At 34.8% G+C, this 12,931-nt stretch overlaps 1 long non-coding RNA gene across 1 annotated transcript in view; it reads left to right on the top strand.

Moving 5' to 3' along the window:
* LOC138923519 (uncharacterized) overlaps positions 1-12,931 on the top strand; it is a 179,003-nt gene that overhangs the window by 155,897 nt on the left and 10,175 nt on the right. The gene's annotated exons all lie outside the window — the stretch shown is intronic.

The following is a 12,931-nucleotide window of genomic DNA, read 5'->3' as shown; positions in this document are numbered from 1 at the left end:
GTATATCTCTATGTATATTTCTATCAATGTTTATGTTTATGTCTGTATCTACATCTACGTATAGATATATTATATTATAGATTATTATAGATAGGTTATTATATATTATTTATATGTATAATCTGTAATTTTCACCTATTAGGACTATATCTACCCCTTAAAGTATATCTTAAGCCTATGGTTAAAAGTCTTTCTTTTTCCCGTACAGAAATGAGGACATTCTCTTTCACTACAAATTAATTATACAGTTAAATACCTGCTCATTTGTCTTTTAGTTATTGCACAATGATGAAAGTGCCTGATTTATCCAGTTTCAGGGATATAGCTCAGCTGTTTTAAAATTTGTTTTTCATTTTGTGGGAAGATTTAATCATTGAGCAGTGAGCAATCATCTTTAGCACTCCTCTGCTTCCTATAAAAGTTGCTTACGAAGTGAGTCTTTGGCTGTTAGCTATGAGGCATGTGCTTCTAAATAATCACTGATTTAAAAAGCAAACCAGCCAGTTTCCATTGGGTCCAATTTCTTTAATAAGGGCTTTAAATTTGTCTTCCAGAATTTTTAAAAAAGTACTAGATTTATTATATCCTTTGCCTGGTATATGTGAATGTTGATTGACTTACAGTAAAATGGAAAAACCATTCTTAACTCATGGGCCTTATAGAAGAAGGAGCAGCGTGGGTTGGTCTCTTAGGCTGTGCCCTGCTCTAGAGGGGTGGGTCCTCATTGGTGGCCTCTTGGGATGGTCCAGCAGTAGTGGATCATGCCACACTACAAGTGGAAAGTATTGTAGCTTTTTAACTTCTTAGATTCATTTAAACGGGTTTTATCTTGGTTTCATCTTCTTTTTTGTCATGCTCACATATCGATGTGGATATATTATCTTTCAGCTACGATGTCTCCTGTGGGTCTAGTGTCTATAGGGTGACAAAATGCTCTGGTTTGCCCATGACCGTCATATTTCATTTTTGTCTCGACATAATTATCAGTAGTCCCTTCTTTCCCTTGCAAAGTTTCTTGGTTTAGTGACAAAATACAAGGTCACTGTAACCATGACTATAAAAATGCTGTCCTTGGAGGGCTTCTACTACTTGAAAGAGTTTGTGCATGGAAGTTACTCATCCCGAGATGCAACGGGTTACTTTGTGATGTTGTTTAGCAAAAGTAGCTTTGTTCATTTGAAGTTGAGGTCTGAGGAAATCGAGTGATTTCCTGGGGACTGTTGACTTAGTGCTCAGCTGTAGGGTTTTCTTTCTCCTCAAAGTTAGGAAACAGTATCGAGTAGAAAGTGTGTTAGGAATTGACACTTTCTCTGGATTGACTTGTTTCTAAATATAGTTAAAAAAATCATTCTTGGGAAAGAGATAATTTGTCACCTCGTGTATGTTTCCATACAATAGAAGGGTGCCCTGATGGTGACATACCCTGTTATCATTTACGTTTTTCCAGACTTAAGTTTTTCAAATACAGTAAGTATTCTTATGTGTCGCTCAATGTTATAACTTTAAAAATATAGATTAATTCTGCTATTTTGAAAATTTCTGTTTTTATTTATATCTTTATTATAAATGGAAACTGGAGCCTGGAAATGGTTTATGCTTCATATTAGCTTTCAGGCTGATAAGGTTTTTCCTAAGTATGTACTTTAAGAAATTAGACTGTGATTTCAGATAGATTTGAGTCAGAATCTCAGCTCTGCCATTTTGTAGCTAAGTAACCTTGGACAATTTGTCTCCCAGAGTTTCAGATTCATCCCTTCAAAAGGTTGTTGTGAGAATTACATATGTTAAAATATGTCATGTCTATCACGGCACTTCTTCCATAGTAAGTTTTGAGAAATGGAGACTATTATTATTATCAATGCACATTTTAATGGGAATATAAAAGATGGAATTCCTGGAATGTTTGCTCATACCAATATGTTCTCAGAAATCCCCAATGAATATTCCTCTTTCTTAAAATAAAATGAAAATACGGCTCATTTAAAAGTAATTTGTACCGGCGGAATATTATTTATTCCAGGGCATAAGTAAAAAGAATAAAATAATTGCAAGGGTCTAAAACAGTTTTCATTTTCTTGAAATGACAGCCCGACACGTAGAAGAAGGAACATTTGTGCTTATGCAGCGACATTAGGTATTCTAAGAAGGTACCATGGAGAGGTTTAGTTATCAGTGAAGACAGTCTGATTAAAGAATTGCTGCTGAAATTGTTAGAGCATCTACTGCTTATAATGCAAGATGCCATTTGCCAGAAGACTTATTGCCAGATTTTAGAAGACATGGAATTTACAAACGCCCCTCTGGGGAGGTGGTAAATTACAAAGAGAATTTGACATTTTCTTCATCCATCTCCCCAGTCCCTGGCGCCCATCTCAACTCATCCTGGAATGTAGCTTGGTCAGCTTTGAAGGAAGGCAAGCAAGGATGAACAGAAAACCTATTCACATGTAATGAGAATTTTGGTTTGATTATCAAAATGTTGTATAAATCTTTAACAATAAAACACATTACTCAAAATATTTTCTCTGACATAATTTAAGGATCAAAGCTGAAATTCCAGTTAATTAGATTTGTGACCTGATTAAAGCATGTAAATCATTAATTTTATCTTCAAAATATGCACTTTTTTGCTAGAAAATTTAGGAAAAGCTATTAATGACCTGAATTTTGGGAAAAATAGTCATGGGCTTATGTATCATATATAAACCAAAGAAAAGCTGTCAGTTACTATTAGAAACAAAAGATCCAAATTTGAAGTGTACATGGTAACGATAGCTATTGTCCAAAGAGATTTATATTGATTGATGTTGTTATTGTGTGTCTTTTCTAGAAGTTTCACGTTAAAATATTTGTCCATGTTTAAATATTTCTTCATTATTTACTGATTACTATATACAACACTGATTGTTCTGTATGAGAAAAAGCCATAGTTCCTAAAACAGTTTACAAACACAAGTAATTTCCAACCATTATGAGAGTCAAAAAGATAGGCTGACTAACCTAAGTAAGAAATTACTTTTACTTATTTGAATGCAATAGCAATTAAGCCAGGTCAAACCAGCTGTTGACATAGGTACTACTTTCTTGGTAAAAGGTGCCATATCTTTATGTGCCTATGGTGGCTAAGTAATGGCCTCTCAAATATGTCCATATCCTGATGCCCAGAATCCGTGGATGTGTTACTTTATATGACAATGCGATTAAGAATCTTGAGAAGGAGAAATTATCTGGGTGAGCTCAATGTAATCACAAGGGAGGAAGAAGAATCATAGAGACGATCCCAGGATGGAAGCAAGTTCAGAGGTAGAGATCGGAAGAGGCTACAGTGCCAGCTCAGAGATGTAGGATGAGGGCACAAGCCAAGAAATGCAGGTGGCCTGGGGAAGCCAGAAAAGGGAAGGAAATGGATTCTTCCCTGAGCTTCCAGAGGGAGCACAGCCCTGCTGCTGTGCTGATTTTAGACTCCGACTTTCAGAACTGTGAGAGAATAAATCTGTGTGTGTTAAGCCACTGAGTTTTCTTACAGCAGTAAATTGGAAATGAATACAGTGTTGAACAGTAATAATAGATTTTTTCTGCTTCCAGTGTAGGTCTTGAGGTTGCATGGTGGAGTCTGAAAAGGCATATTTAATACAGCTACTGTTTCTGTCCTTGAATATGAGTGTAAAACTCAAGGAATGCCTTTTAGCTTGTGGGGTATTTAGAAGATAAAGTTAGCAAGTGAATGAATTAAAATACTGGATAAAATGAGATTCAAACTTCTTGGTATGTTACTAAAAGCGTTGATGAGATTTAAAATTTAAAATCTTAGAACCAATTGCAGATTTTTTAAAAACAGTTTGAGTTATGTGACGATTTTAAATATCTGATTACTTTATATCAATGTGGGTAAACACAAAGCATTTCCTACAGGTTGCGCTTAATCCACATCCTGGTGCTCTATACAGACAGGCTTTAGTGGTCTCGTTTTACCATCCTTAATACATACCAAGGCCTCCCTTGTTCCAGGCACTGTCCTTGAAGGTGTGTTGGCATTTTATTAATTGTATGCCATCCCAAATGCCACAAATAATAACAAATTTAAAAATGTTTATTACTTTTGACAAGAGCCAATTAATAATTATGGCCCATAAAATGAAACTGTGCTAGACAAGTATTGCTAAATGAGTTTGATGTCACAAATATATCAAACTGACAAATTTTGGAGTTTGTGGTTTTTCTTCATTAGCTTGATATCTAGGATATTAAGTCTCAGGATCTGTGTTCACAGGAACTCTAACCTTAACCCCCAGCAACACTAGTGACATCTCTCCCAATTTGGCTCAGATGTAACTTTTTAATATGCAAACAAATCTTTGCATTTATAATACATTGTGTGTTGAAGTGAAATATTTAGAACTCTTTAGCTGAAACCAAATTCTCTATAGTTAAAGGCAAGTTGTTTTTACATTTTACATTTCTGTGTTTTTTTCAGGTAAACAAAATTAAATCATCTCAAGTGGACAAGACAATTCCTAGAAACAAATGAATTTTCCTGATGCTATGGACATGATGACAATCATGAGTCACGATTCAGAACTAATAATTTTATTTTTTTAAATTGATTATTGTTTATTATTTATATTATCTTTCTGAAATGTTAGTATTACAGATTCCCATTCAGCTTGAGAGAAGAGACAGCCAAGAACTGTAAATGATCGTTAGTTAAGAAAAGTGGTCAAGAAAACTAAAGCTGGGTGATTTATTTTAGACACAATTCCTTTTAGTTTGAAGACATCTTCTCACCTTCTTCCTATTTCTGTTCTGTTAATACTAAGTGTCCACTAGTCACTTTGAAAAACCAACATATGGCTAAGTTCTTATAGCAATGATAAGCATCATTTCTCTCATTTTATGTCTGTGTTACAAAAAGTGAATGTTAATTTGAAGAATATATGGTCTTTAACAGATTTGTTCACATTAAAGATATTTAACAGAGTGGGGACAATTATTTGAAGATAGAATATTGACTTTAAATCTTGTAGAATAAAAATAGAGGAAAAGTTCAATAGTTTTACATTTTGGCATGACTATTTTCATTGTCGTGTGTTCTCTCTGAAAGATTTTCCCTACACAGAAGAGTATTTCTCGCATAAAACACACACACGCACACACAATTTTGTATCCTGCTTTAACCTAGGTAATATTATATCAAAAGGATATTTCCGTAGTGCCACTTACTTTTCATTAAGTATCATTTTACCTATATATAGTATTTCACCTTGGGATAAAACTTTTACTCAATATTGCTTTTTTTTTTTTTTTTTTTTCTTTTGGTGAGGATGATTTGCCCTGAGCTAACATCTGTTGCTAATCTTCCTCTGTTTGCTTGAGGAAGACTGTCCCTGAGCTAACATCTGTGCCAACCTTCCTCTATTTTGTTTGTGGGACGCCGTGGCAGCATAGCTTGATGAGCAGTGTGTAGGTTCATGCCCAGGATCTGAGCCTGTGAACCCCGGGCCGCTGAAGTGGAGCATGCAAACTTAACCACTATGTTACCAGGCCAGCCCCTCAATATTGCCTTCTAAAAAGATTTATGGAGGTCCCCGGTCTACCTCATTCTCCTACTCCTCCCTGGTATTCCAAAGACTTACTGTGCCCCTTGAAACTCACAAACTGTCATTAACAAAATGCTCTATATCTTTAACTTCTGCCTTGCATACTTAATCATTTTTCTTTGGGACTGCTCTTTCAAGTGCCGATTGTATTTTTTTATCCCTCATCCTGTCCATCACAAGTCCTAAAGATGGGGTAGGTATTCTTCATAATTATAGTTACCTCTTTCTGACCATCAGAAAACCCAGCCCCTTTGAAGTCTATGCCTCATGCAATTTAAGGCTGGTCACTACTAATCTCGCAATCACACCCCTAACTTTACTGGAGATTTTAGCCTCTTGTTGATGTCTTCTTTTCCACTGTTACTCCTTTTATCATTTATTGAGTCTTCAACATCCACATAAATTATTTGTCTGGTTCCCTGAACTCTTCCCTCATTTTTCAATGAAACTTTTGTTTGACCTCACGTTATTCTCCCTCTCTCATAGGCATATCTTAGATCTCATTCTCTCAATATCTGCACCACCTCTGAAATCTCAGTGTCAAATAGTCCCAGTCCTGACCCACACTCCTGTTTCTCCAGTTCACTTACTCTGGCATCAATGCTAACAAACATGATCTTGTCAAGACCTGGTATCCATTGACACAACGACTTTTATTTTATCTCTAGTCCAGTTCTCTTTTCCTCCTTCAATCAGTTTAAATTCCGTGACCCATTAGATTAATCACTCTAATGCATACCCCTTCAACTACCTTAATCATACTGAAATTGCAATTTCAGAACTAGAGTTGTACTCAACTTTCTTACTAGCCTACATTTTCGCTTATGTGAAGTAAATAGAAGCTAAAGAGATATATATATTCTGACCTTAGATTTAACATTAACGAAGATTGAGAGGTCCTTCAGTACTCTCTGTCCATCCTAATACTTTTCCCTGGTAATGTTCTTTTCACTCTTGGAGACACCTGTTTCATGTCTCATCCTGCTTTCTCAAACCATTTCCCTCCCACTTCCTCCCAGTGACAACTTACTTTTTATTTCAGTGAGCAAATAGAGGCAATCAAGAGAATTTCTCCATCCTACTGCCAAATATCTGCATGATGACTACACAAAAAGGTGGTTGGCATACCTACTCAACAATGTTCCTTTTGTCACTATCTCTTCCCTCTTTTCATTCATATTTTTCCCTCTTCACTGGATCATTCCCACCAAAACACAAACTTGGTTTATTATTATTCATCTTAAACATGTTTCCTTTAACTCACACCACTTTTCAAGCTAAGATGTGTCTCTGTTCCCCTTTACAGGAAAGCCTGAAGGGGCTTTTCCCTTGTCTAACAAGAGACGTCCTTCTATACCTTATATATACATTATCAAATCTTATTGACCAGTTTGATTGTTTATATCTGATCCACTCCCTGTAGACTAGAGACCAGAATCGAACTGAACCTCTTTTCCAAGCATCGTGTCAAGTAATATAGCTCCAGGAAAGTGAATATTTGATCTGCTGTAGGGATTGAAGAACTAGAGTCTTGAAAAGTTCCACAGTGGGAAGAAGAGCGAACAATGTGGACTTCCAGGTTAGAAAAAAATCAAAATCAGGACAACTGCACTGTCAGAGGGCAAAACTCAGTCAAATATTTTGTAAATTAGTTTCTTTCCTCCCAAGGAATAAGGTTTTAAGTCAGAAAAAATCAGAGCTAATATTACCTATTGTTATATACCTATATAGGTATATAGGTATAATTACCTACATCAAATTCCTTTTTTTATAAGATTACACATTACTTGAATTTTTATATAATTTATTACCCAATTGTGAGCCGTTTTGAAAATGGAAGGAAAAAGGGCAAAGGTGAAGTCATATGAGGTGCTGGGGCTCCTCGCTGTGTATTTATTCAGATGCTTGTAGCTTGTGGAGAACTATTTTGAGTGGCGTCTCAATCTTACATGCACAGTAACTCAGCAGCTTATCTCCTTCTCCTGATTGTCTGGTTTTCTGCTCAGGTAGTCATATCATCGCATCAGAACAACCATTCAGAGACAGTACCAGGGACAGTTCTCTCTCCCTCTGGTTAGAAAACAGATACATTTCTTATCATTTAAACTTTTTGTTTTCGCTTGTTGGATACAAACACACTAGATACAGATAGTGAAGTATAACTTGAACTGACATTTTTTTTTTCTTTTAGAAAGGAGTGAGAATGTAGTACGCCTAGATATTTATTAGATGATAAAAGCAAATATTTATATTTTTAAACACAACAGTCTATCACTATCCTCCAAGTATCAAATTTCATGAAAGGCTCTTTTTTTTTCACAGTTAATAATGGAACATGTTGTTTTCAGCCTTTTTAGAGAAAGAACAAGGGATGACTAATTCACAAATGCACATTTATCTTTCATTCAAATATATGCTGACTGAGAATTGAAGGTTTTTAAAATCGAATGGACATATTATCCATTCAGAAGTGATTTACTACTATCTTACTAGTGAATTTCCTCAGTCTATTCGAATATTGTCCTTCAAATACCAATTTTCCAGGAATAAAAATCACATTTAATTTAGTATTTTCCTTCTTAGGCATACTTTCATACTCATGCCCAATTTTGAGGAGAAAATAAATGAGATTTTATGGACTTCCCCTATTGAAAAAAGAGGAATTTAGAATGCAGTAGCTGTAGTCCAGAGTTCATTCCATTAGCGTTATAAGTTGAAAAGAATACTACAATATTTTACGCCTTTTCTGCATCCACTCTCCAATTTAAGCAACAAAATATCTGAAAAAACTGGAGGCACTGAAATTACATACATTTAATTGAGCCAGGAGCAGCGACCAGATTTTTTATCTCTCAAAGCAGATAGGCTACATCTGTCTGGTTCAACAAAGAGAGTCTCTGGAAAATAAGAGATGTTTAATAAGTATTTTTGAATGAATTGATAAACCCAATGATCTGGAGACCAAAAGACAACATGATAACTGGTAGATAGTGGTGGGTGGTGGGGGGCACTGGGAATGGTGAAATGCTCCAGAGGTTGTTCCAGGCTCTCTCTGAGTGGGAAGGAAGACTTTGGAGGGACTGCACACGTAGAAGTGCTTTTTCCTCTGGATTAGTTCATTGCGTCTCCTATAATGAGAGGAGAGTTGCTTCTATTTAATCTAGTCCGTTTGATCACTGTATTAGTTGGCTCAAGATGCTGTAAATCAAAATACCATGGACTGGGTAACTTCAACAACAAAATCTATTTTCTCGCATTTCTGGAAGCTGGGAAGTCCAAGATCAAGGTGCCAGCAAATTCGGTTTCTGGTGAGAGCTCTCTTCTTGGTTTGCAGACAGCTGCCCTCCCACTCTGTCCTCATATGACCTTTCCTTGGTGTGTGCAGAGAGAGAGAGAGAGAGAGAAAGAGAGAGAGAATTTCATCTTCTTATAGGTCACTAATTCTATCAGATTAGGATCTCACCCTTCGATGTCATTGAATCTTTACTGCATCCTGAAAACCCTGTCTCCAGATACAGTCACATTGAAGGTTAGGGCTTCAATGTATGAATGGTGGGGCGGTAGGGGCACAATTCAGTCCATGTAATCACTTATCCTCTCAGTTCTGCCAGCTGTGAGTCCTTCAACTTCTATTAAGAGCCACATCCTGCCTCTACCAAACTAATTCTTCTCCAATACAATCCAAAGTATTTAATTATTTTTAGAAATATTTTTCTGATTATGAGTCTAATCATGTCACTTCATTTCTTAACATCATTTAGTGACTGCTCATCACCAAACTCCTTAACAAGAGCTCATTGCATCTATTATCTTAATTATGCTTAATTACCCTACAATATTTCTGGCCCTGTCTCATAGTTTCCACCTCTTGAGCTGGCATTTTAAGTGGGATATACATGTCTCCAAATGGACGTTTCTGTGGCAGACTATAAAAGGACTAAAAAAGAATGAATTTGGAAAAATCACTTAAGTTTTTTTTAATATATTTCCATATTGATAAAAGAGAAAGAGTCAATTTATTTTTTAAATTGCTGGTAAGAATACACAATAGTACAACATTTCTGGGGATAACTTTGCAGTTTCCAGCAATATGATATAGTCAGTCAACCTTTGACCCAGAAATTTCACTTCTAGGAATCTGTCACTTGGCAGAATTAGAAAAAGATGCATATGCAAATCTATCCATGAAAGCAGCAATTTTAACAACATTCTGGAAACAACACAAATGCTCATAAATCAAGGACTAGTTAAATCAACTATGGTGCATCCAGATAATAAAGTACTATGCAGAAACGAGGACTATTTCTATTCACCACGATAGAGTGACCTCCAGAATACATTATTAACTGTAAAAAGAAAGGTGGAGAAAAGTATGCTACTAGTTATCTAAAGGGATATGTGTGTCTGTGTGCACATGACTATATTTATCTATATATTTGGAAATGGAAGGAAAAGCAAAAACTGAAAACAATGTTTACTATTAGTTATAGGAATGGAACAGGCTGGAAGACATAGAGAGAGTAGCTATTTTTTGCTGAATATATCTTTTTCTAATCTTGACTTTGGAACCATTTTATTATTTGAATATTTATAAGACAAATTTAAATAAAAGTAGCACCGAAAGTTGAAAGCAGAATGAAATGAATGAGCCCATGTATCAATCAGAGTTTTTCCACAAAGGGAAGGATTACTTGAAATGATTTTAAACCCAGTGCTTTGTCTATGCTTGCCTAGTGGAGTGTTCAATAAGGACATAAGAAGCCAAAAATAAATTAAATTATTTTAGCAATCATAATGTAAGTTTACATGTTGCTATTGCTATTCTGAGACAACTGTTTTTATATTTGCAGTATATATTATATGCACTATATGGATGTGTGTGTGTATTGTATAATCAAGTAAATATTTATGTTGATGTTGTTTAGTATCGGATTTTGAGCTGAGGAAAAGATGATGCACTTGTAAAATTGGAAGGATTAAGTAAAAATCTTTTAGTCCTAATTTAACTGGGAGTATCAGTATGAACTCATGATGTATTTTAGCAATTAAAGTAAGTTCAATGAAAAAAATCTAGGAAAAAATGACCAACCATTAGGAACTCTTCGCTACCTAAGTTCTAGTATCTATATAACTTTTTCCAGTACAAGGACTAGTGTTCCTTGGAGAAATGGCACGTTTCAGTTCTGGGTTAGGATATAACAAAGTATGCAAGATAATCCTGGAACATATTGCCATATCAAATAGTAAGAAAGTTATCAAAGACTTCTGCTAGGGTCATGGCAAAATTATTGAGAGGCGAACTTGAAGAAAATGTCCCTTGTCAAAGAGGAGACAATTCAAACATCAATGAGAATAATAATTGCAATGGTTTGCAACTCATCAAATATGATTAAACGCACAAGTTCATAATGATACATAAATTAAGTTTAGATCATGCTAGGAAACCAATTCACTACTTTATTTTATTTTTTCCAGCTTTATTGAGATATAATTGAAAAATAAAATTGTAATATATTTAAAACATATTATGTGATGCTTTGACCTGTATATACATTGTGAAATGATTGCCACAATCAAGTTAATTAACACATCCATCCCCTTATATAATTACCTTTTTATTTGTGGTGAGAACACTTAAGATCCAGTCTCTTAGCAAATTTCACGTATGCATTACAGTATTATTGATTATAGTCACCATGCTCTACATTAGATCCTCAGAACTTAATTCCAATTCACTGTTTTAAAAATGGAAGATAAAGAACCAAACATTTATTTTACTTTTCTTGTAGAAACTATACCTTAGCATAACCATATAACTGATGAGGGAAGTATCTCTTGATAAAAGTATTCCAGCTAATAATTAAAGAAAATAAAGTAGAATTGAAATATTACTACTATCCAATCCTCATGACATAGTGGATCTCGGCAATGATATCAATGGCAGTCAACCTTAGAAAAAGACGGACGACCAGAGTTTATGTGCATCTTCAGGAACTATAGAATAATACCTATGAAGTATTCCTGTAAAAACCTTGATCAAATCTTTGGATATAACTACAAATGTACAGGAAATGCAGTGTCAGACAAGCGTCACAGTGGTAGATATTCCCGGATGATCCAGACTATGGAAAACTTTATAGGGCAAGTTACCTGGTTCATCAACAAAGAAATGACAAGGAAAAGGAAAGCAGGGAGACATATAGATTAGAATGGATGTAAGAGATAAAACAATCAGTTGAAATTTATGGACCATATTTGAATCCTGATATAAACAAATTGAAAAAAATGGGACATTCAGAGAAATTTGAACTTGAACTGGTATTGGATGAAGTTAAGGAATTATTATTAATTTTATTTTAGGTGTGACAATAGTATCGTGTTTATGATTATTAAAGCAGTATTATCTTTAAAAATACATACTAAAATATCCATGAACAGAATGAGTTGTATTTGTTTCAGAATAATCCAGAGAGTAGAGAGCGTGCTTCGGTTGGAGATGTCAATGAAACAATATTGGTTGTGAACTGATAATTGGTGAAACTACATGGATCAACTTTTATGGTTTTTAAAGCTTTCCATAGTAAAAATTAAAACCTTTGATAATATTTTTGAGTGTTGGGAGGACAAAACTATATAATATATAGAAACATACATAAATATACTTCTAAGTATTAATGTATGCTTTTATTATTTAAGAACTATATTCAAACAAGGCGTGTGTTGTTTTAGAGATAACTTGAGAAAATAAATTCAAATATCACACACTTATGTGGCACTACACATACCCTGAAAATAATGAAACTGCCAAATTTATTACTTAATACCAATGTTATTGGGCATAATCCTGACATGACCTATAAAAGGGATGTGATTTGTCTGTTTCTCCCAGTGATTCAAATAGGCAATTTACTGAAAATCTAGATATATTGGTGTAATCCAAAATCAAACCAAGTGACAGTTTCAAAAGAGTAAGCAATAAAGGGACAAATTACGAATCAGCACCAAACCTTATTACAGTTATATTTGAATGAAAAGGAGTAAAGCAGATGCATTTCTTCTTGGAATAGTAAATGAATTTCAGGTCCCATAGAAAACCTGGAAGTTTTATTATTTAAATCTTGGGTACTTCTATAAGTAAACTGTTCTAAGCCCAATGACAATATTTACTAAGTGGAAATCAGACGACAAATTCCATAGTTCATTCCATGCCATGCTCAGAGACCTCTGATTAAGCACCTTTTCTAGTCATTTCGCTGTAGCAGCGTCTTTGGTTTGGATTTGATATTGTTCATCATTATGTTTGTTCAAGCACCTCATACAGTGCCTGGAATGGA

The sequence above is a fragment of the Equus caballus genome, chromosome 1, assembly GCF_041296265.1.
Source record: "Equus caballus isolate H_3958 breed thoroughbred chromosome 1, TB-T2T, whole genome shotgun sequence".
Classification (NCBI taxonomy): domain Eukaryota; kingdom Metazoa; phylum Chordata; class Mammalia; order Perissodactyla; family Equidae; genus Equus; species Equus caballus.
This window is presented reverse-complemented; position numbering and strand designations above follow the sequence as displayed.